The sequence below is a fragment of the Sorex fumeus genome, unplaced genomic scaffold, assembly GCF_029834395.1.
Source record: "Sorex fumeus unplaced genomic scaffold, SorFum_2.1 ptg000265l, whole genome shotgun sequence".
NCBI lineage: Eukaryota > Metazoa > Chordata > Mammalia > Eulipotyphla > Soricidae > Sorex > Sorex fumeus.
This window is the reverse complement of record NW_026606322.1, coordinates 36799047-36824324: the sequence shown is the minus strand read 5'-3', so window position 1 is coordinate 36824324 and position 25278 is coordinate 36799047. Positions and strand designations below refer to the sequence as shown.

Here is a 25278-nt window from a genome sequence, read left to right as displayed (position 1 = left end):
TAAATTTGGACTGGAGGGATACCTCAAGAATTTAAGCACATGCCTTGCATGACACTGACCCCAGTCTTTCTCCAGCAACAGATGATTTCTGAGCACTGTGGAGTGCAGCTATGGAAGTTTGAGCACTAGTAGGTGTGGCTCCTGAACACCACTAGATTTACCCATGTAAGCTCTGTAACACTACAGAGTCCTAGTAGAAATCACATCCTTGAGCTTTGCATGAAGGGCTGGACAGACCTCAAAACAGACCCCTCCCACATTCCCCAAATTATACTAGATAGCCTTAAGCAACCAAATCTAAGTAGTTTTAATTCATTAATTGTTCTTAAATGCTGAGCACAAAGCTTAGATACAAAACTTTTATAAAAATTTTACAAAAAAAATTGTATAAAATCACAACAAAGTAGTATTTGTACTTATGAAGGTATTTGTTTTATCCAGGGATAACTACTATATGTAATATATAGCTCTTCATTGAAATCAGAAACTTTCTTGCATTGATAACTAAAACAGAGAGGTTAACAGAATCCTATTAATCTACCTGATCAGAACTATAATCTTTGTGTCTAAATAGACTTAGAACATTAAGGATTAAATCTCAACACCTGCTTACTTGTTATGTAGACTCGGACAAGTTATGAACTTCCTCCATATTTCTTTATCTGTGAAATCTCATTTATAAAAGCAGACACCTCCGCCCCTCTCGGAGAGCCCTGCAAGCTACCGAGAGTATCTCGCCCACACGGCAGAGCCTGGCAAGCTCCCCGTGACGTATTCGATATGCCAAACACAGTAACAACAAAGTGTCCAGTGGAGACGTTACTGGGCCCGCTCGAGCAAATCGATGATCAATGGGAGGGCCTTTACTTTACTTTACTTTACTTTAAAAGCAGACAAAACCATGGAAGCCAGTACTTTAAATGCTTACTCTCAGTGACTAATATGTGAAGCATGTATTGCAGACGCTGACATAGGAAATCCTCAAATAAATTTTAATATTATGACTAAAATTTGCATCTAATATTCTTTCAGCCAAATGATTCTAGTCTCTTCTAGCAGAATTTCACTTTCCCCGTTACTCTCTGCTATCCCTGATGTCTACTATAGCCTTCCTCTTTATCACAAGAAGAGGTACTTATCTGCTGTCTGATAGATGCCAAGCAAAAACAAGTCTTATATAAGCATACAAAAAATAACATTCTCTCTGGGATTAATACATAATGTTCCCTAGATTTTTTTTGTAAACTGAAAAACATTTTTATTTTTTGGTTTTTGGGGTCACACCCCACAATGCTCAGGGTTTATTCCTGGCTCTACAGTCAGGAATTACTCCTGGCAATGGTCAGGGAACCATATGGGATGCCAGGGATTGAACTGGATTCAGAGCATGTAAGGCAAAAGCCCTACCCAGTAACGTCTCCATTGTGAGACTTGTTACTGTGTTTGGCAAATCAAATATGTCACGGGTAATTTGCCAGGCTTTGCGTGTGGGTGAGATACTCTCAGTGGCTTGCTGGACTCTCCAAGAGGGGTGTAGGAATCAAACCTGGGTCAGCCAGGTTGGCCGCATGCCAGGCAAATGCCCTTCTGATGTGCTATCACTCCAACACATCTATTATAAGAAATTTCAATAAAAACAACTAGGCATATTATTTCAAAATATGGTTGAAATTAAAAATTTACAATTTTTGAAGAAATGATTTAATTTACTTTGAATATCAAACTTCTCACTGAATGACATTGATTCTTACTATTTGATAAGTAGCATAATCAAGCTAAATAATTTAAAATACTTAGCAATGCATAATTTAGAATATCAGTTTAATTAAACCCATGTTAGCTTTCTTTAATACTATGCCTTACACCCATGTTAGCTTTCTTTAATACGATGCCAGACATGCACAGAATAATGTTATAATTTTAAATAGAAAGCATACATATAGGACCAGAAATAGAGAGTGTTGGTATAGCAACTAACACAATACCATGCATTCAAGACACCCTTGTTGGATCCAGAGAAACATACATGATTCCTCAAACTTGACAGAATTGATATTTGAGTCCAAAACCAGGAGTAAATATTGAGAACTACTGGCCATGGTTCAAAATCCCAAAAGAAAATAAAGGCATGCTATAAGTGCATACTGAAATATATCAGAATGACATATAAAATCAGGATTAAATGGGTAATATTCACTTTCATTTTCTTCACCAAAGATATGGCAATCAATATTAAATTTCCAATTTAAAATGTTTAATATTACAAAGAACTAATTATATTAGTATGGTTATAAGATCAATTTTGCAGCTCAATAAATGTTGTTATCTCTATTATAAACAAGCCCGGCAAGCTACCGAGAGTATCCCGCATGCATGGCAAAGCCTGGCAAGCTCTCTGTGACGTATTCGTTATGCCAAAAACAGTAACAACAAATCTCACAATTTGTTGTGAGACGTTACTGGTACCCACTAGAGCAAATTGATGAACAACAGAAGGACAGTGCTACAGTGCTATGGTGACGTATTTGATATGCCAAAAACAGTAACAACAAATCTCACAATTTGTTGTTAGACATTACTGGTGCCCTCTCGAGCAAATCAATGAACAATGGAAGGACAGTGCTACAGTGCTATGGTTATTCTAGGCAGGATCAATTCTGTCTGCTATTGTAGCATAATTTTTAAAATAAAACAACTGTCAAGAAAAATCCATTCACATGTAGGTTACATAGTTAGGTGTTCAAAAATTAAACTGTTCCTTTTAGAGCAGATTTATTTAAGATAATTTAAGAGTAAAATAGCTTTGATGTATCTTTTTACTTCTCCTTATTTCCTGTTATTAAATTTACTTCAAATAATGAAAGTGTAACAACACTTTTATAATTTATGAACTAATGTTTATAAGCACACAAGGCTCAACCTTAACAATATACATATTAGTAATCTCTTATACAAGGGCTTAATGGCTCCAGGGAGAAATAAAAAAATCTTCACACACTTTCCTCTAAGGAAATTTTTTGGAATAATCTCTTATGGATTATTCATGAAAGCAATACAAAATAAATTATCTAGGTCCTGCTTTGAGGGCAAGGTTTGGAGGTTGGGGTGGAAACATTCAAAATATGATGGTGGGTAGGTGTAGTTGTGGGGATTGGTGTAGAAATATGAAATGTAACAAATTATTCTTAGCAACTTTATAAAAATTAGTTGTTAAGTTGTTAGTTGGCCATATGACAGGAAAGCATTCTATCTGCCCTGCTATGTTCAACCCCTATTGGACATCTTTCACCTAATACTGTCACAGCTTTTTAATATTTCTACCTTTTTTTGTGGGCTTGATAGTTCTTTTAATTTTGTTGCTGACTTGTTTATATATGAAAAAAATCAACCGAAGATTCCGTGTATTTTTCATGATCAGTATTTACATGATATAGAAAACAATCACTATCAAAATTTCAAGGTTCTTAGGTTCCTTCCTATTTCTTTTTGAGTAGTTATATCTTTGAATTCTACATTATGGTTTATTATCTTTTGTTGCTGATTTTTAAGTACAAAATCAGAAACTACATTCTTTATTATTGGTATATGTCTTAAGAATCATCTTATTGGGTATATCATTCTGTTAACAAATATAAATAGTTATCCTGAAACAGCATATTAGAAACTAGTTATAAAGAAACCAAGTGAAGAAGTAAGTTATTTTTATAGTTGCTTGAAAAACTTAACCTAAACCTCAGAAGTCCTTTATTAGTGAAGTTGATTTAGAGCATTGCCAATATCCATTGTACTATGTTACCGAAATCCTTTGAACATTACTTAAAGTGAAATAGACAAGATAATCTTGGTCACATACAATGAAACACTGAAAACAATATTTTCAGAATGTCTTTTATGCAGTTATGAGCACATATTTTATTATAAGCCCTGTAGCACTGTAGCACTGTCCTCCCGTTGTTCATCAATTTGCTCAAGCGGGCACCAGTAACGTCTCCATTGTGAGACTTGTTACTGTTTTTGGCATATCGAATATGACATAGGGAGCTTGCCAAGCTCTGCGGCATGGGTGGGATACTCTTGATAGCTTGCTGGGCTCTTCGAGAGGGATGGAAGAATTGAACCAGATCGTCCATGTGCAAGGCAAACGCCCACCCCACTGTGCTATTGCTCCAGCCCATTAGAAGCCCTATGAATAATATTTATTCTATGTCACACTTTTAAGCTCCTGGAACTCTCTTTCACTCAAGTTTGTTGCTATGATTACAAGGATAGAATCTTGTAACTGAACTGTAACTGAACTGCATCTAACGCTCTTTCATTGTTTATATTTTGTCTGGGTTGGATGTCTAATTCAGAAGAACAATATTTCAGATTTCAGTGAATGGAGGGGAGGCTACTACTCTATGCTGCATGGAATAAAAGAATATCTACACATATTTCTAGGAGTGGCAGCTATATCTTTGAGTCAAAGTACTAGTATTTCTAAATTGATATCGAACTGCTTTTTAATTGTGAGCATAACTGCATGATTTAGGGAGACTGACAAGTCTCACAATCTTCCAATGAGAAGCAAGAATCAAGGACATCAATAATTAACCTTCATTTGAGTCTGAAGTCCTAAGAAACAAAACAAGTTTCCACTCTAAAAAAAAATAGCGCATCAGTTTGAATGCAGAAAGCAGAAATGACTGTTGTTTCAGGTTATGGTAAGCAAACAATGTCTATACTCAACTCTATTTTCCTATTAGGGTTTTCATTCAATTAGGTGAGTTACACTTACATTAGGGAGGACAATACATTTTATTCAGAGTACTGTAGCACTGCACTGCACTATCCTACCATTGTTCATCGATTTGCTCTAGCGGGCACCAGTAACATCTCACAATAAATGTGAAACTTATTGTTACTGTTTTTGGCATATTAAATACTTCAAGGGTAGCTTGCCAGGCTTTGCTGTGAGAGTGAGATACTCTCAGTAGCTTGCCGGGTTCTCTAGAATACTGCTTGATTCAAATATTAATATTATCTTGAAATATCCTCACAGACACATCACAATAATAACCAAATATCTGAGGATTCTGCGCTGTACTCAAGTTAAAATTAACTGTGAGAATAATGGAAAAGATAAATTTATATTATGCATAGTCATAGAAAAGTTATGTCTGCCTTAAGTATTTCATTTATAATTCTCGCAAAATTTTCTTCCATTGTCAAATAGCTGAAAAAATCTGCTTCAACTTTCCATAAGGTTAAAATAATAAATCATGTATTACAAGTTAGTCTATTATCAAAGAGAAGTTAGGATATGTATATTTTTCTAGGGATGCAATTTTGAATAATTTTATAAACCCATGAAATGCATGCATTCACATTACTGAATTGAAGTTGTAGAAGAATGCATGATAATGGAGATAGATAATTAACCTCTTGATAGAGACAGTAATTATCTGTGTATCTTAATTATCTTGTAATAAGATAATTATTAATATTATTAATAACTGTTATATTTTAATAATTATTATTGCGTGGCAAAGCCTGGGAAGCTCCCCGTGGCGTATTCGATATGCCAAACACAGTAACAAGAAGTCTCACAGTGGAGACGTTACTAGACCTGCTCGAGCAAATCGATGAACAACGAGAGGACAGTGCTACAGTGCTATTATTGCACTGTCCTCCTGTTGTTCATCGATTTGCTCGAGCAGGCACCAGTAACATCTCCATTGTGAGACTTGTTGTTACTGTGTTTGGCATATCGAATACGCCACGGGGAGCTTGCCAGGATCTGCCTTGTGGGCGGGATACTCTCGGTAGCTTGCTGGGCTCTCCAAGAAGGATGGAGAAATTGAACACCGGTTAGCAAGGCAAACGCCCTACCTGCAGTGCTATCGCTATATTATTAATAATTAGTAATATCATAATATTAATCATCTGTTTATTTAATAATACACAGATTAGGTAAACCCATCATTTTGCTTCAGATAGATTTCCAAATATCTTAAAAATTAGAATAACCTTTTTTCATTAAAGAACACATATATGATATCTTCAGTCTATATAATAAATTAATATATGCTAACATGAATTTTCTTATCACTAAATAAGATATTTACTTGCAAATATATAATAATAAATAGTGGAATAGCGTCATAGTCTTACAAATTTGAACGTTTGAAAATTATGTCACCTTTTCTAAGATCCAGCTGTATAATTCAATATAAAGACTGCTTATTTCCTAAATAATATTCAATTGATATAAAAAGGTATAAGTTTCAAAAGAAGCTTTTAGTCTCCCTAGGGTGATTTACAGAGTGTGAAAATACAGTAAATTATGGCACAGATTTAGATTGTAGGTACAATACAATGGTTGTAATTATATTTTTGGTTGTTTTAAAGTAATTCTATCAGCATGTCTCATAATAGAAAAATACTAACATGCTGATATATAATATTAAAGAAAAAAATCTGTGCTTTTGAAAGTCCTACTGATATTTTTTATATCCATTTTAAGATCATTTGGAACTATTTTTAGCTGTTGGTGACTTTTAGGAAGAATAAAACATATCAGATCAAATTTCTTAGTTTAAAGGAATGACAATCTTTGTAATTCTATTCTTCTCTCTGAGGCCATTTTGTAACTATTCAAACTCTGGAGCGATAGCACAGCGGTAGGGCGTTTGCCTTGCACGCAGCCAACATGGCCGACCCGAGTTCGATTCCTCCGCCCCTCTCGGAGAGCTCGGCAAGCTACCGAGAGTATCTCGCCCACACGGCAGAGCCTGGCAAGCCACCCGTGATGTATTCGATATGCCAAACACAGTAACAACAAAGTCTCCAATGGAGACGTTACTGGGCCCACTCGAGCAAATCGATGATCAACGGGAGGGCCTTTACTTACTTTACTAATACTTAAACAGAAAACACAACATATCATTTAATCTAATGATGTTATGCAGGTACTATTCTACTTGCATTGTGCCAAAAATTCTTTCAGTTTACTTAAGAAAATATTCCTATAAGAATAGTTTTCTGGAGGGTATGGTGCTGCCAGCAGGTCAATCTGCACCTGTGAGGCGAGTCCATCAGCAGCCTGATGGCATCCTCAGATTTTCAGATATCCCAAAATTGCTGCTGTGCCTTTGGACAGACCCCAAAAACGTGGGGCAAAGTTTACTAAGAAAGTAAACGGCCAAAAGTTAGGTATGTGGGAGACATACCCACAAACCACCTCTGGCTCAGCTATATAATTGGAGGCACTGCCTCTCTGGTTCCTCATCGAACTGCTTAACGGCCACAATCCCAGAGACTCAGAAACGAATCTCGGAAGCCAAAGGCTCTTGGCAGAAATGCTTCCTATTCCTTCAGTAGGTTATTGGGACTGGGACACTAGTGGGAATAAGTTTCGTGCCTTGGCCTGTTCTACCTGGAGGCCCAGTGACCGCCATCCTCCAGAGGTCACTGGACAGTCAGGTTTGGGCCTTTCCTCCCCATTCCAATGAGACACTGAGTTGCGGCCTATGAATGGCCTCTCAGACTCCTGATCAAGCTGATTAATGGCCATGATCCCAGAGACTCAGAAACAAATCTTGAAACCCAGCGGCTTTTGGCAGAAATGCATCTGGACCGCATACAAGGTAGCTGCCGCCTCAGAACTAATTGAAAAGCTAGGTATGAGCCGGTGGTGATGGGGCAACTGCAGTCTCATGGGAAAGGGGGCAGTACTGGCTCTTCCTTTACGCCCTACCAAGGTCACGAGTTGCCCCCCACAAGCGACTCTCTGGCACGGCCATGCATGGCTCCAGAGGCAAAAGGACTTAATCCAGAGCCCAGCAGCTTGCGGCAGAAAAGTGAATGGACCATACCTTAAACTATAGCGCCATGCCTTCCTGGGAGGGAAAGGGTGTTGCTCCCTTCTGCCTCCCCGCTCCCCGCCCCCAGCAGCAAGGTGGCCACCACCTCATAGCTTATTGGAAAGCAAGGTATGAGCCGGCAGTGATGGGGCAACTGCAGTCTCATGGGAAGGGGGACAGTACCGGCTCATCCTTCATGCCCTACCTAGGTCACGAGTTGCCCCCCACGAGCAGCTCTCCGCCATGGCCATGGGTCCAGAGGCAAAAGGGCTTAGTCCATATCCTGGCAGCTTGTGGCACAAAAGTGAATGGACCATGCATTAAACTATGGCACCATGCCTCCCTGGGAGGGAAAGAGTGTTGCTTCCTTCTGCCTTTCCCTCCCCAGCAGCAGTGTGGCCACTGCCTCAGAGCTTACAGGAAAGCCAGGTATGAGCCTGCAGTGACAGGTGGTGGTGTACTGAAGGAAGTGGGTGGTACTGGCTTATCCTTCACACCCTACCGAGGTCACGAGTTGTCCCAATAACGTCAACTTACTAATAAAGAATAAAATATTGTACATCTATTTTCTAGTCATGCTTGCTATAAAACTTTCTAAGAATTACTGTCCCACTTTATTTTATTTTATTTTTTTAATTAGTGAAACACCATGATGTACTGTTGTAGACTTACAAACTTTGTGCTTGGATTTCAATTATAAAATGGTCAAGTACCCACCCCTCCACCAGTGCCCATTCTCTACCACCAATGAACCCAGTAGCCCTCCTAGCCCCTAGCTCCCCAACCCCACACCACCTCTGTGGCAGGGCATTCCCTTTTGCTCTCTCTTTTCTTTAGGGTGTTGTGGTTTGCAATAGAGGTATTGAGTGGCCATCGTGTTCGGTCTATAGTCTATTTTCAGCATGTATCTCTCATCGTGAGTGAGTCCTCCAAACACCCTTAACTTGGTGTTCGCTTCTCTATCTGAGCGGCTTTTTCCCCCAGGATGTGCTGCCAGCTTCCAAGCCATGGAGCTGACCTCCTGGTACTTATCTCAACTATTCTTGGGTGTTCGTCTCCCATTCTGTTACATTATATTCCCCTGATGAGTGCAGTCTTTCTATGTTTGTCCTTCTCTTACTGACTCATTTCACTTACCATGATGTAGAACTTCATGACTTTCATGAATTTCATGACTTCATCATTTCTAAAAGCTGTATAGTATATCCCATTGTATAGATGTACCAAAGTTTCTTTAACCAGTCATCTGTTCTCAGGCACTTGGGTTTTTTTTTTTCATATGCTGTCTATTACGAACAGTGAAGCAATGAACAGAAAAGTGCAGATGTCCTTTCGACTATACATTTTTGCCTCTCTGGGATATATTCCCAGGAGTGGTATTGCTGGGTCAAATGGGAGCTCAATTTCTAATATTTTGAGAATCATCCATACTGTTTTCCAAAAGGGATCAACCAGTCGGCAGTCCCACCAGCAGTGAAGGAGAGTCCCTTTCTCCTTATATCCACACCAACTCCAGTTGCTTTTGTTGTTTTGGATGTGGGCCAGTTTCTTTGGTGTGAGATGATATCTCATTGTTGTTTTGATTACTAAACAGATTAAAATGCTGGTGGCAACTGCATTGGACAGCAAAGAGCTAGACACCCTGCCAAGGACGTGACTGGAAAAAAATTCAGTCGAGATTTCCAACTTCTTATGGGTAAATCAGAAGTAGTGGCAAAGGAGGGAGACCGTTAAAAGTTAATTAAACAATTGTGCTTGCCTTGGAAGCACATATGCTAAAACTGGAAAAATATGAGGAAGATTAGCATGTTTCCTCAAGAATGACACCCAAATTTGTTTCATATTTTTAAAAAATATTAAACAATTAATACACAGGAAAATGAAGGCGGGATGGTGTGGTAAGAGTAGGTTTACACTGCGAGTTTAACAAAGTTTCTCCACCAAGGTGGCATTTGATCTGTATCCTGAAATGTCAGCCATGTGGGGGCAAGAGTGAAAAGCCTATTGGAGTGAAAGATGTAGAGCAGTGAAGACACTGGCGTGGGAGTGGTACCCTGGTGATGGGGTATGGTGTTGGAACTATGTATACTGGAAGACATGATTTATAATATTGTAAATCACATTACCTCAATCAAATTTTTAAAGTAAAAATAAATAAAAGAAAAAAGAAGACAGAATTTGGAAGGGAGGGCAGAAATAGAGTAGGTAAGCCACTTACCTCGCATGCAGTTATAACCCGGTTTTGATTCCCAGCCACCTTCTAGAGATTGGTCCTCTGAACCCCCGCAGGACTAATCTCTGTGCCCCAAGTCACTGATCTCTGAATCACTAGGAAGCCTTGAGCACAGTTGGGTGTGACCCAATCCTCCCCCCAGCCCTACCCAAAATAATGAATACGAAGGAGTGGTTCAAAAAGTGAAGACAATTTGTTGGCAGGAAAGTCATTGCTGGAATTGCGGGTACAGAAGGGAACAATGAAGAGCCTGGGTAAAATCCTGTAGGACACGGGGTTCCATAGGAGTTTGCCCCTGGCTCCTCCCTGAAGTGGAATCCCATTGGAAGCTTCAAATTTGTAAATGGAAATGATTGCATTTATATTTCCTTTGACAAGGTCACACACTGGTGATTGGAAAACAAATGTAAGGAGGCCAGAGAGAGAGAAAGCAGAGATGCTACTTGGGAGCAACACTGAGAAATAAGAGGCTTAAATTTGGATAACGGTGTGGGGTTAAAGAAAAGTAGACTGATGCGCCAATACCAAAGATTCACTGATGTTGTAGATCGAGACCTCAGGACCATGGGATAGCACACCCCAAACAAGTCCTTGAAGTCCTTGAGTCCTTAAAGTCTCTGCTGAAGAGGACCCTAGTCTGCCTGGCTTCATTAACCAGCAGCGTTTCTGAACCCCCACTCTGAAATCTCAGAATAGAAAACCATTGAGCAAGGTCAGATTCTGAGTCTGATCCTCTTCTTGGTTTACACACCATTCACTTCTCATCTGTGAGGTGAAGAGCAAGCAATCTCACTGACCGTGTCCTGGAGTGAAGCCAACAGGGAGGAGGCAGGTTCGTTTCCTCCACCCCTCTAGGAGAGCCTGGCAAGCTACCTAGAGTATCTCTCCTGCATGGCAAAGCCTGGCAAGCTATTCATGATGTATTCAATCTGCCAAACACAGTAACAACAAGTCTTAAAATGAAGACATTACTGGGCCCACTCGAGCAAATTGATGAACAATGGGAGGACAGTGCTACAGTGCTACCGTTTTGATCTCTATCTCCCTGATGATTAGTGATGTGGAGCATTTTCTTGTGTGCCTTTTAGTCGTTTGGATTTCTTCTTTGTCAAAGTTTCTGTTCATTTCATTCCCCCATTTTTTGATGGGGTTGAATGTTTTCTTCTTGTGGAGTTCAACCAGTGCTTTGTATATCCTTGATATCAACCCCTTATCAGATGGGTACTGGATGAATATTCTTCCCCACTCTGTAGATTGTCTTTGTATTTTGGTCACTGTATCTTTTACAGTGTAGAAACTTCTTAGTTTAATGTAGTCCCATTTGTTTATCTCTGCTTCCACTTGGTTGGTCAGTGGCATGTCATCTTTGAAGATACTGTTAGCCTCAATATCAAGGAGGGTTTCGCCAACCTTGTCTCAAATGTACCTTATGGATTCTGGTCTGTTATTGAGGTCTTTAATCCATTTTGATCTGACTTTTGTGCATGGCATTAATTTGAGGTCTAAGCCCATTTTTTGCACGTGGTTGTCCAGTTATGACAGCACCATTTGTTAAAGAGGCTTTCCTTACTTCACTTTACATTTCTGGCTCCTTTATCAAAGATTAGATGCTCATACATTTGGGTTTGTGTGTACGGATATTTCACCCTGTTCTATTTGCCTGCGGCTCTGCCTTTGTTCCAGTACCATGCTGTTTTGTTACCGCTTTGTAGTAGAGTTTGAGGTTGGGGAGGGTGATGCCTCCCATCGTCTTTTTCCCAAGAATTGCTTTAGCTATTCATGAGCGTTTGTTATTCTAAATGAATTTTAGGAGTGCTTGATCCATTTCTTTGAAGAATTTCATGGGTATCCTTACAAGGATAAAATTGAATCTGCATAGTGCCTTGAGGAGTATTGCCATTTTGACAATACTGTCCCACTTTACTTCGAAGTTTATGGAAAATAATCTATAAATTTCATTTTCATTAAGAAATTTATGAAATAGATAAGAAGAAACTTGGTGAAGAATATGAAGAAAAGATTCTCCTTCAGTTTTTTGTTACTTTTTAAATTTCACAAATGTTTTTCCATTTATTTAATCACTAGGAATTATGGGTTGAAAATGACTGTGATTCTCCCTCTGATTCTAAGTGACTGAGATGCTAAACTCTCCTATAAAATAATTTGTCCTTCACTGTCTTCGGTCTTTTGAAATATTGGTAAGAATTAAATCAACATTCTTTACTGGCATTGATCTCCAGCATCCCTAGCCTCAATAAAAAAAGTGCTTTTATAGAATTAGGTGTTCTCACTACTCTACGTTCTATCTAGAAATTTTAAATTTTAGTGTGCTCTTATTTTACTCTATTTTTTATTTTGAAATTTTAATGTGTTCTTGCCAGGCTCTCTCACCCGCACAGCAAAGCCTGGCAAGCTACCTGTGACGTATTTGATATGCCAAACACAGTAACAAGTCTCACAATGTTACTGGGCCTACTCCAGCAAATTTATGAACAACAGGAGGACAGTGACAGTGACAGAATGTGTTCTTACTACTATATTTTTTAGTTAGAAATTTCAAAAGATCGACTTGCTTTTAGAGATTTTGCTAAGAATGCACCAATGCAGATGCATTTTATCTGAAATGTTCTGGAAAGCTGACATTGTGCTACATTATATTGAAATTGTATTTCACAGGGTCGAAGAGCTAGAATAGTAATTAAGACACATGCTTACTACACACAGGACCAGGTTTTTATTTTTGATACCATATGGCTACCCAAGCATCAAACTTCACTATCAAGGCAGGGCCCAAGATATATCGAATGCCAGGACCCTTGTCTTGAACATGAACACTTGCTTGGACAAGAACTACTGTGGGGCACTCTGAGCACTTCTAGGGAGCCACTACCAAATATAATTGAATAATCTCACAGCATTTCTGCTAAATTTTATATATTTAGTTTTCCCCAATTATCTTCATCTTCTGAAAGACTTGTTTTACATGTCTTTTCAATTGAGCAACAGTTGTCTGATCAGTAATGCTATATGTGATTAGTATAATAAACTGGCAAATTTATTATTATTGCTATTAAACTGTGTTTGGCATATCAGATACGTCACGGGGAGCTTGCCAGGCTCTGCCGTGAGGGCGAGATACTCTCCGTAGCTTGCCGGGCTCTCCGAGAGGGGCGGAGGAATCGAACTTGGATCGGCCATGTTGGCTGCGTGCAAGGCAAACGCCCTACCACTGTGCTATTCTAACGCAATGTACTTTGCATAGATGATAATGACAATGATAGAATGAAACAGAAAACAGATGGAATACAATATATCTAAATCTTAGGTTTTTAGCATCATCATTAGTATCTGTATGATATATATGCCTATGTATTAGCTGCATCTATTTATATATTATGCTTTCATGTGTATCACCAATAATTATACTCACCTGTTTTGAAAAGAGAATTTAATAGGATATATGTACATAAAAACACATATCTCTAAAAATTGTAGCATTCTTTATTTGGTTTGTTTACTTTAGAGTTAAATCTATTTCTATCCGGCAACAAAAAGTAATGAATGATAATTTTAATATAATTTCTGGTGGAAATTATATCTTGGTGTTCCATTTTCTCTTTTTACATGGTCGTCCAAAGTGTATCATAGAATCTGAAAATTAATTCAGAGTTATTGTAATTTCCTTGTGCAACTGTCAGATTTTTTTCTGATATGTAAATGATCCAGATGGCAACAAGATCTTGTGAAATAAATAATACAACATAATTTGGACCAAATCATACATGATTATGTCTCTGTATGACATTGGGAAAATGAAGGTAGTATGATGAGTTTTGATAGAACTTAAACTTTTTCCAAGTTTGAATTGTTACTCTGTCATATACTTTGTTGTTGTTGTTGAGAAAAATTTCACATCTAGATTTTGAGCCTAATTTCTCATTGGTAATTTAGAGGCATTGAGAGCTAAGAACCCAACAAGACTTTAAAGTCTAGAAAAAAATCTGTAAAAGTTTTGCTCATAAATTCAGCACAACTAATTCTGGTTATTTTACTACTGTATTCTAAAATTTGAAAATTAAATGATCAAACTAAAAATTCTGAATATAATAAATGGAGATCATATATATTTGTATTTATAATAGGGCTGGAGCGATAGCACAGCGGGTAGGGCGTTCGCCTTACAAGCGGCCAACATGGCCGACCCGAGTTCGATTCCTCCGCCCCTCTCGGAGAGCCCGGCAAGCTACCGAGAGTATTCGATATGCCAAACACAGTAAGAACAAAGTCTCCAATGGAGACATTACTGGGCCCGCTCGAGCAAATCGACGATCAACGGGAGGGCCTTTACTTTTACTTTTACTATTACTTTAGTTCTTCAGGTTTTGTGAGAAAAGTAGATTTACTCATAATATTATTTTAAAACTTGGTATAGTATTTCCTATCTGATAAGGATCTTATTGTGTGGTACTAATTTGCCTACTCTTGCTTGGATTCTTCAGAGTATAATTCAACTAAGATAGAAGGCGTTTGATTTCCCTTTTCCTGGATAATGTCCTACTTATCAGTTAAGCTCCTGCTGGACTTGACCTCCATCAACTCTGAATGTTGTAATTTCCTGTGTTATGAATTCTTTCTCAGAGAACACTGTCTTAATGTTTCAAATGTGAATGTAATCCACATAGAAAATGTCTGGCAGTCTGTTTCAGTTTTCATCTGTATTTAAATCTTAAATTTCTCCCTCTCAACTAGCTTCATGAGACATTACTGGAATCCGCTCGAGCAAATCAATGAGTAACGGGATGTCAAGTGATCAAGTGATCAAGTGAACTAGTTTCATTGATATCTACATACATCCATTCTAAGCTGTGAAGAAGAAAAGGTTCACCTACTGTAGTGTAGTGACCAATATCTATTCTGAAAGAAAAACTCCAACCACTGAACAACATTGTGTACTTTAAGTGAGGACAATTATCAATTGTGGAAAACTAATCAGGTGGAGGTCTCCTTGAAGTGTTCTTGAATCTGTTTTCACTGATTTTACTACCTGATCCCTCCATTTCTCCTGTGGTAAAGAATTGCCTGGAGTTGTTTATCAGCTACCTCTGTGTTTACTATGCATGACTGAGCTCACACATTTATTTCACTTGAGAACACATCTATTGCTGTTCACATATCACTGCTCCTTTGCTATCATTAGAAGATACCTAACAAGGATATTTGCTTTCAAAGGTGACAAAAATAGATCATTGGATGAAACTGAAATATGCACTTTGGAGTGGAAATATAACCAAGTCAGTAATTTTTACAGGACCATTTTAGAATTTATTATAGGGTGTTTAAAGAAGCTAAATCACCAACATTCACAATGCCAGCACTGGGGATTCTATTGATGCTTAGGAGTTAGCAATGGATCTTTAAATGATACAGATGGATGCACATCAAATTGATAATTTAAAGTTTTGAATTAGTTTGACAAAGTAACTTATGAGACAAAAGCTAAGTTTCGTCATAAGGCAATATGCACACATAAGCCTTTGTGGGAGTGATTTCTTTATAAATGTCCATTGAATCAATTCATTAAATAATTAATTCATTATACAATACTGTTTTCACGGCATTAGGATACACTAGAAATACAGTGAGAGATAAATGCATATGGAAGAGATACTTAAGTATCTATTATATCAGTTAATATCTAGAACTATGCTCTAAAGACCATATACTTTATTGTGTGAGACAAGAGGCACAAATCTTAAATCTTATTCTCCAAAAATAATTGCTCTCATACACAGACAGGCACACTCATAAGATATAGCAGTTTTTTTTGCTCTCTTCCCATACAAACTGGAATTACAAAATTCAGAATCCTGAGAATGCTTCAAGACAAATGTAAACAAATAAATTTGAATTTATTTAAATTTATAATTTAAGAAACTTAGAGCCTAGTATCTTGAACATAGGGTGCAAATTGGATTATTATTTCTTCTTACACAGAAATGCTCTACTGGAGGCTGACAAAATAGTATATTGAATAAGACAATTGTCTTGCACACAGCCCACCCCATTCTATCCTCAGTAACATGTATGGTCTCTTGATCATAGAGCCAGTAGTAAGCTTTGAGGACTCAGAGGTGTGGGGAGACAAAAATATAGGTTAATAAAAAAGCTAAATTGTACAGTCTCAAAAATCTAAATGTCTGCTTATTGATACTCCTCAGCTAATGTTTATTTTTTCAGGTTTGGGATTTAAGGCATTCCTTTTTCCTTTTTTTTCAAACTATGAAACTAATATAAAAAACACGTTCTGTTTCCTCTTTATTCTCACTCTTATGACTGAATGTATCTTTTCCCATCAGTTTGAACTCCTTAATCACTCTCCAAAGTTCTGTTGTCTGTCCAATGTTGACTTGTTCCAAAGTAGACTAATTTCATGAAATACTATGCGCCAAAATTGCAGATTTGAAGGCATTTTCTTTGATATCATCAAACAAGGATCAGCCTTATTTATATCTAATTCATAACCTTAATTATAGACATTTAAATTTAGAAAAGGTGTTTTCTCTTATACTATATTTTGCATACGCAATTAGTTTGGAAAATAATTCAGTACCTATGCATTTATGGTTAAGTTTTTAATATAATTATGAGTCTCTTCTATGACACACCACATGATGATGCTGTTAATCCTCTTTTACATCCCATCTACTGTAATTATTAAAAATAGCTGCTTGTTAATCTTAGATAAAGCCACTAACATTTTCTTGTAGTTATTTCAAAATCATTCAGTGACATCTTTTATTGTGGCTGAATATTGATAAGTGGCACACAAAGAATATCTCAGCTTTCCTAGGTATAAACACATCTTGAATTTCAGGATCATCCTCCAAATGTCATTAATTGAATACAATTCAGAAATATACTGAAGATTGGAATCCAAAACTCCTAATCCTGACAGGGCTCAGGGGACCATACTTGGTGCCAGGAATCAAATCTGGATTGGACATGTGGAACGGGAGCACCTCCCACTGTGTTATTGCTCTGGCCCCAGTTTGGGGAGATTTTTAACTTTGCTGCCTGGAAGGCCAGGAATAGTATCTGGGTTGGCCCCATGCAAGTAAAATTTCTTACACACTCTGTCTCCAATACCCTCATTCCTTAATGTTTTAACCCCTCCATAAAACCAGGCCAAAAACATTTGAGAGCACCACTTTCCTGAGCACTACTGGGTATGGCTCAAGTGCCAAAAAGTGCCTAGTAATAGTTCATAATGATAATAGTTAATAATATTCCATACAATTATCTATTACAGATTTATCATTCCAAAAACAATCCAAATTATGCAAGAGAAAAAACTCTTTACCTTTTCTCTTAAAAGTTATCTTCAAAACACACTACCTTCCACTTTAGTAGGAATGATACCATGTATTACTGCAGGTGAGGAGATAGGAGTAAATATTATTTAATGGTGACAGTCATTTGTTACTCTCTTTGCACCTCTGAATGAGCGAACAACGGAATAATATGCTGAAACCCATGTGCCCGCCATGAGCTTATGCTCTGAAGTTTTTTTTCAACCTAATTGGAACATTCTTCAGCTCATTCCTATTCTTCACCAACTACATTCAAGCTGAACCCCACTGAGCAGCAGAGATGTCTGTGAGGCTAGGGTAAAGTCAGCTTGCATTCACTTTCACTTTGACTACTTGTCATTGAGTATTTGGCATTAGAATAGGTATTTTTCAAGGTGTGCAGTCACCCCAAATTGCAGACCTATCTTAGAAGCAAGGGCAACATCTTCCATTTTCCATTTTGTTCAATTCTTTAATTAATAAACAGACATAAGGTTACCAGGTAGTTTTAGGCATAAATATTTCAACACCAATCCCACTGCGAGTGTCAACTTCCCTCTAACAGTGTTCTAATATTCCCTTATCCCCGCCTATCAACTCGACAGGAACATTTCACAGTTTCACTGGTTGCAGCTTAGATCTCAATTTAATCAGTTCTGTTATCTGTGTTTTGGGTATACGGCTATCCTACTTACTCATATCACATAAAGAAGCCCTGATCTCTGTTCACCTATTACTTCCTGCTCTCTTCTTATTTCCTTGATATATTCCCTTCTCTTTCTCTCTCCTCTCGTTTAATGAAGACCGTCAAAATCAATGAAACTGAAGATATATTTAGAATGTATAGGAAAACCATATTAATGAATATCACATATATCCTTGTATTTTTTTCTAAATAAAGTTTTTTAAATTTTTTGTTGAGTCACTGTGAGATATCCAGTAACAAAGCTGTTTATGATCAGGTTTCAGTCATGCAGTGTTCCAACACCCATCTCTCTACCAGTCTACATTTCCTACCACCAATGCCCCAATGACCCCAGTTTACTTCCTGCCACCCCATCCCCACCCCAATCCTGTCTCTATGGCACGCACTTTTATTCTCTCTCTATCTCTCTCTATCTCTGTCTCTGTTTTTGTCTCTGTCTTTTTGTCTCTGTGTCTCTGTGTCTCTGCCTCTCTCTGTCTCTGTCTCTCTGTGTCTCTCTCTGTCTCTGTCTCCACCTCTGTCTTTCTCTCTGTGTGTCTCACTGTCTCTCTGTCTCTGTCTGTCTGTATGTCTGTATGTCTGTATCTCTCTCTCTCTCTCTCTCTCTCTCTCTCTCCCTCTCTCTCTCCCCCTCCCTTTTGGGCATATGGTTTGCAATACAGTTACTGAGGGATTATCACATTTGTTCCTCTACCTACTTCAACACACAGTTCTTATCCAGTGTGACCATTTCCAACTATCTGTCATATTGGTTTTAAATAACTAAAACATGTTCATTGTTTATTTTAGTAGTGCAATGCAACCACATCATTCACATGACTAAAGTGCTCATATCCCTGCAAGTTGTCTACTGGGCCCTTAGCTATGTTAAGCCCATTCCTCTATCCTTTGCCAGCCCCATTCCACATTCACGTGCTTGGTAACATCAGTTCTGACATTTGTTTGAAAATGATGGAGTCTAGACGCTTAGATCGGACAAATATATATATATACATATATATATATATATGTATGTATCACGGTCACGGTCCTCCCATTGTTCATCAATTTGCTTGAGCAGGCCCAGTAATGGCTGGAGCGATAGCACAGCAGTAGGGCGTTTGCCTTAGAAGCGGCCAACATGGTTGACCCGAGTTCGATTCCTCCACCCCTCTTGGAGAGCTAGGCAAGCTACGGAGAGTATCTCGCCTGCACAGCAGAGCCTGGCAAGCTACCCGTGATGTATTCAATATGCCAAACACAGTAACAACAAGTCTCATATACATATATATATGTTTATATATATACATATATATTATCAGTGGCAACTAAAATTAGGGTGATCTGTGTTATTTCAGGGATCATTCACTGTGATGCTCATGGAACCATACAAAGCTGAAGATTGAATAGAGGGCTCATATGTAATGCATGCTTTATAAACCCATGTACAAATTTCAATGTCTTTGAGTAAATGCTAAAATCTGAATATTATTTCACAACTATATTTTATATATTATATCAAATACAGAAATAGATGGCATTAATATAGCACTTTGCATATCAGTTACTGGCAATATTGTTCTACATGTTAACTGCTTTAATTATAGGAAATACAATTATTTGAATATAAAAAACTATAACCATCTTCCATTCAGGATATTTGCCCAAATTTATAATTAAAAATTAAAATTTTTTATGTATACTGAGTCTGTGCTATCTGAGAAGATGGTTTCAGCCTTCGACCTAACACCTGTCTATAACTGTTAGTGTTGCAGTAAGTGGATTTCGGCAAAAAAACTGAGGAAATGGTACCAGGAATTTATTCTAAGGTCACCAATTAGTATGTAACCACAAACTAAATGTTAATTATTGTGAATGTCAAATGGGAGTAATGGTAGTTAAATCAAAATGGATTAATTAGCTACTAAACATATTTTTAATTGTCTGTTTATACTTCAAAATTTTCCCATTTTATTTTAAAGTTGTCTTCTGGTTACTGTGCATTAATACATAAACAATGATCTATTCAAAAATTCTGACAGTTAAAATATGAAAAGGCTATCATCACTTGGATAATTTATAATAAGTTATGGGATTTTTAATGTCTTATTTTTGTCTTTTTTTATATTCTACATCACCACATTAAATTACTGTAGATGTGTGGCCTTGTCAAATGAGGTTTTTAATAAAATATGACAAGAAACTATTAGCTAGTGATATATATGTGTATATATGCAGCAAATTACACTCTCTGATCTATAATAATGAATTAAAATAAGTGAAAGCAATTGATAGTTTGCAGTTTTTAGATCTTATTTTAATCTAGTGATCTAGATTAACAGCAATGCACAGACATATATATGTGTCACAAAAAATGTGCTGCATATTAGAAAAACTTTGATATCATTGATTTGATACTTTTCAACATATTAATCTATATATTCTATTCAGAAAATTAATCAATTTGTATATGTATTATGCATGCCCCAAAACAAAAAGATACTGGTTGTTTTGCCCCACTGGCTGACCATGGGGTGCTACAGCCAGCTGAGTACTCGGGAGGGCCTCCCAGCAGAGCTCAGGGGACCTTGCCTTACTTGGAAAACAACCTCAACCTCCTTTGTGCAAAGTACATGCATCTCCTGATAAACCATTTTTTCTGTCCTCCACTGAGGACTTACTACTGGTTCCATGATTGGGGATCACTGTTGGCATATGTCTTAAGATATCTGTATCTTTATTTATTTTTAAATGGAGAGCTTTTTTGGTTTAAATTATTTTGATTTGACACCATTTCTAGTAGTTCACAACTTTCCTCGGGGTTCATACTCCATGATAAAGCACTGCAGTGCTGGTCCAATGGTAGTGATTAAATACAACACTAATATCTAAAGCGTGTTTTATGTCCTCATGCTCATAATTCAATGTCTTTGATTAAATGTTAAAATCTGAGTACTATGTCACTACTAGATTTTATGTATTAAATCAAATACAAACCTTAATGCTATGAGTATTATAATACTCTGCATATCAGTCAATATGGCAATATTATCTTATATATTAATTATTTTAACTATAGAGAAAATGATTTGAAGATAAAATCCACAGTCATATTGTATTCAGGATATTCACCCAGAGATATTCCTGAGATCAGGCACATTCAGGGTGGTATGGCCATAGACCCAAAGATTATTCTGAATTAAAATTAATTATGTATGCTAAATTTAGTCTACTACACTTGGATTAAAAAACATTGATTGAAGTTTGAATTGAGACAAGAGCAAAGTTGTTCTTTATTCCAATATTTTTGTTTAGTTGTAATACCAAAATTATTTTGTTTATTTAATAAATTTGTGGTTACACTTTTTTCTAATATTTGAAACCTTGCATATACATATATTTACTGAAATTTTCTGAAAAGTCAGCATACTATTTAGTTTTTTTTTGTTATTTTTTAGTTTCATTTATTTTTTTTATTGATCATCTTTTCAAAAGTCATTTTTGTTTTTTAAAAATTAGTACCAGGAGATTTGCTCCATGGTTTGGAGGCCAGCCACACATGCTAGGGGAAAAGGGAGCTCAGATAGAGAAGGGAGCACCAAATAAAGGGTGATGGGAGGATCAGGATGGGAGAAGCATGCTGAAAGTAGACTATAGACCAAATGTTTTACCATAATCTTTCTTATAACAACAATGCCTCTTTTACAAACCACAACACCCAAAAGGAGAGAGAGAACAAAAGGGAATGCCCTGCCACAGAGGCAGGGTGGGATGGGGGGGATGGGGGCATAGGGAGTGAGAGGGATAATGGGACCCATGGTGGTGGAAAATGGGCACTGGTGGAGGGATGGGTATTTGATCATTGTATAATTAAAACCCAAGCACAAAAATTTGTAAGTCTACAACTATACCTCATGGTGTTTCACAAATAATAATTAAAAAAGAAAAACAAAAAATGTTTATGACCTGACATGAAGCAAAACAAATTATTTTATTAATATATTATTTATTTATTATTTATTTATTATTTTATTTATTTTATTGTTTTATTCTCTTTAATCTGTGTGAAACCTACAAATTTTTGTCAGTATTTTTGTTAAATTTCTAATTTGAAAAATTATGTTAACATTTTGCCAGATTTGTAAATGTTTTACCATAATCTTTTTTATAACAGCAACATATACATTTTTATAGGTTAACAAATACTCAGATTTTATAACATTAGTTTTAATCTGAAAAATATGAAATTTACATGCCAATAATTATAAAAACTGAAAATTTTCTAATTTTCTGAGAAAGCATAGTAAAAATATGCTGATATGTGGCTGGGTCAATATACCATATATAGGTGCTTACTAGCAGGCAACTTATCTAGGTTCAATCCCCAGCACCCATATGTTTCACTGAAAGCAGTGATCCCTGACTTTAGAGGCACAAATAAGCCTGAGTACTGAAAAGCAGGCCAGCATTTTTTTCAAAAGTTAAAAATAATGCTGACTTAGTGTTACTTACTCCTTTAATGTGATATGTAAGAATGGATTATTTACTACCCATTGATATTAAATATATTATACATGTATTGAAAAGACTGAGAAAACACTGAAATTTTGTTAAATAGTGTCATAAACTATGATTGTTTCAGTCAATGCTTCCCAGAGTTTTGCAAACACATGCATGTATGCACACACACACACACACACACACACACACACACACACACGCACACACAATTATTTTCTGACCTCTGACCATTTCCTAATAGCCTCATGATCATAACCACAGAAAATGGAAGATGTTCTATTCAGTCACCGCATAAATATCTCCTGGATTTTTACTTTTTATGAAATTTGTAATATAATATTTTGAGTCCATTTTCAGAATTAATACAAAAAATTCAGCTTGTTTCTGCAGGAAGATGTGTGATTTTCAAATTGATGTGTTTAGGAACTATCACAAAAATAATGGATGTAGGAAAGCTCTTAATGCAGATACATCGTCAAGAAGCCATGTTATGTTATATTATCAAACTTTTGAAAATTGTAGGACCATGCAATTAGTCATGAGCTTAGTTTTATTTAGTATATTTTATAAAAAAAAATACACAAAGGATATATCTTCCTTTGTGCTAGGAAATTTACTGGCCTTCTCTTAATTGAGATTGGAAGAAAGCATTTGTATGAAGATAACAAAGAGTATTAAATAATACTGAGATATGTATCTATTTCATTTCTCCTTGGAAAATTTACTAAATTACAAGCAGTGTCCAGAGTCAATTTCTCAAATACTTCCCATCCCCAGTAATTGTATCTGTCTGAATTCTGCATTAGTTCTATTTCTACTGAATAACCAAATTCTTCATTGTTGTTTTATTGTGAGGGACAGGCCCAAAATGGACCACCACCAGAATTAATTTTGCTTAGCTTAATAGGAACTTACATTGAAAAATAACTGGTTTTTCTGCCCCTGAGCAAGGAATTCAGATACAGGTGCCCCGAGTTGTAAGTCACAAGAAGGAGGGAGGGTCAGACTGATGTAGGCAGGTAGACAGGGAAAGGCCCTTTGCAATGAAACAAAGTTTTATGGAAGAAGAATTCTAGGAATGACCCATCTTGTGGATACTGAAAAAAAAGACCTGATAAGACCATCCACAGACCCTGAAGATATAGGCCTCCTCCCCATGAAATTCCTCTTTTTGGACCTCCCCTTTAGTCTGATTAACTTTAGTGATTCAGCGCAAAGAAGACCATCACCGCTCCCAACCTCCCTGGTAACCTCCTTAGCAACAAACTTTTACCTGGGAAGAAGCTTCATGTGGGGGTAGGCTGGAGAAACCCTATAAAGGCCACCTTGAACAAAGGAAGGGCACGCATATGCTGCCTGAGTCCATGTGCTGCTAGCGCCCACATGGCCGAGCACATGTGGGCTGAGTACATGTGTTGCCCGCATCTCCCCTCTTGAGATGTGTACTTTCATGCTTTCATGTCTAATGCTAGGATGTGTGTAGGGGCTCTCTCTCCGTCCTTGGAGAAACCTGTGTTCTCTCTTGAGTACGTTACTCTCTCTCTCTCCACCCCCACCCCCCACTCCACACCTTAAAAATCCTCTAAATAAAAACCTATTTGTTTCACTGCTTGTCTATTCCTGAAATTCCTTTCTACGAGCTAGACAAGAACCCAGTAACCCTGGGTCGCGGGTGGCAGAGGTGGTTGGGGAGAAAGTGACCATCTTTCTCCTCCCTGCTTCACATAAGTCACCCGTGGGGCCCACCAACATAAAGACCAAAGAACCAGATGTCTCTCACAAGACCCATGTCACAAGACCTAGGACTGCCCTAAAAAACAGGACGTTCCTAAGCACTGATGCAAATACTGATCTTTAAACTATAGGCTAAGAAGTAATGTACCCTTAATTGAATTGATTAGTAAAGTATCTATTATTATAAATCTATTGGCTATGAAATGTGTGGGCTCTACTGTAACGGTCAGTGAAGGCCTATATAAGATCTCCTTTGGAGAAGCTCAGGGTCTTTACCCAACCTGCCGGACCTGCATGTCTGTGTAAGTGGTTGGACCCTAGCTAGCCAGTCTTACAATAAACCCTGCTTGCTGTTTGCAGTCTCTGGAGTCTCTTTGTTATTTGAGGGAGATCTCTATCTGCATCCTAACATTATATAGTCTGATATATGACATTTATGTTAATAAATGTGAAGAATTTTTAAAACAGTTGGCAAAATGAAGAGAGACAAAGTGAAGTCATTACAGCTTGTGAGGGACAGGCCCAAAATGGACCATAGGTATTAATTTAGCTTAACTTAACAGGAACCCTCATTGCAAAATAACTGCAAGTAATAATTTCTGCAAGGAATTCAGATACCGATGCCCCAAATTGCAAGTCACAAGAAGGGTGGGGGTCAGACCAGATAACCAGATGTCTCTCACAAGACCCAGGTCTGCCCTAAAAACCAGGATGTTCCTAAGCACCGACGCGAATGCTGATCTTTAAATTACAGGCTAAGGAGTGATGTGCTTTAAAATAGATTGGTCAGGAAAGTGCGGGTCGTTACAAATCTATTGCCTATAAAATGCTCCGGCTCTGCTGTAACGGCTGGTGAAGGCCTATATAAGATCCCCTTTGGAGAAGCTCAGGGTCTTGCCCATCCTGCCAGAC

The 25278-nt window shown here is 37.4% G+C and overlaps 1 pseudogene; it reads left to right on the top strand.

Annotated features, from left to right (window-relative positions):
* Positions 1 to 9595: 9595 nt before the first annotated feature.
* Positions 9596 to 9692, top strand: LOC130018701 (uncharacterized; annotated as a pseudogene).
* The last annotated feature ends 15586 nt before the right edge of the window (positions 9693 to 25278 follow it).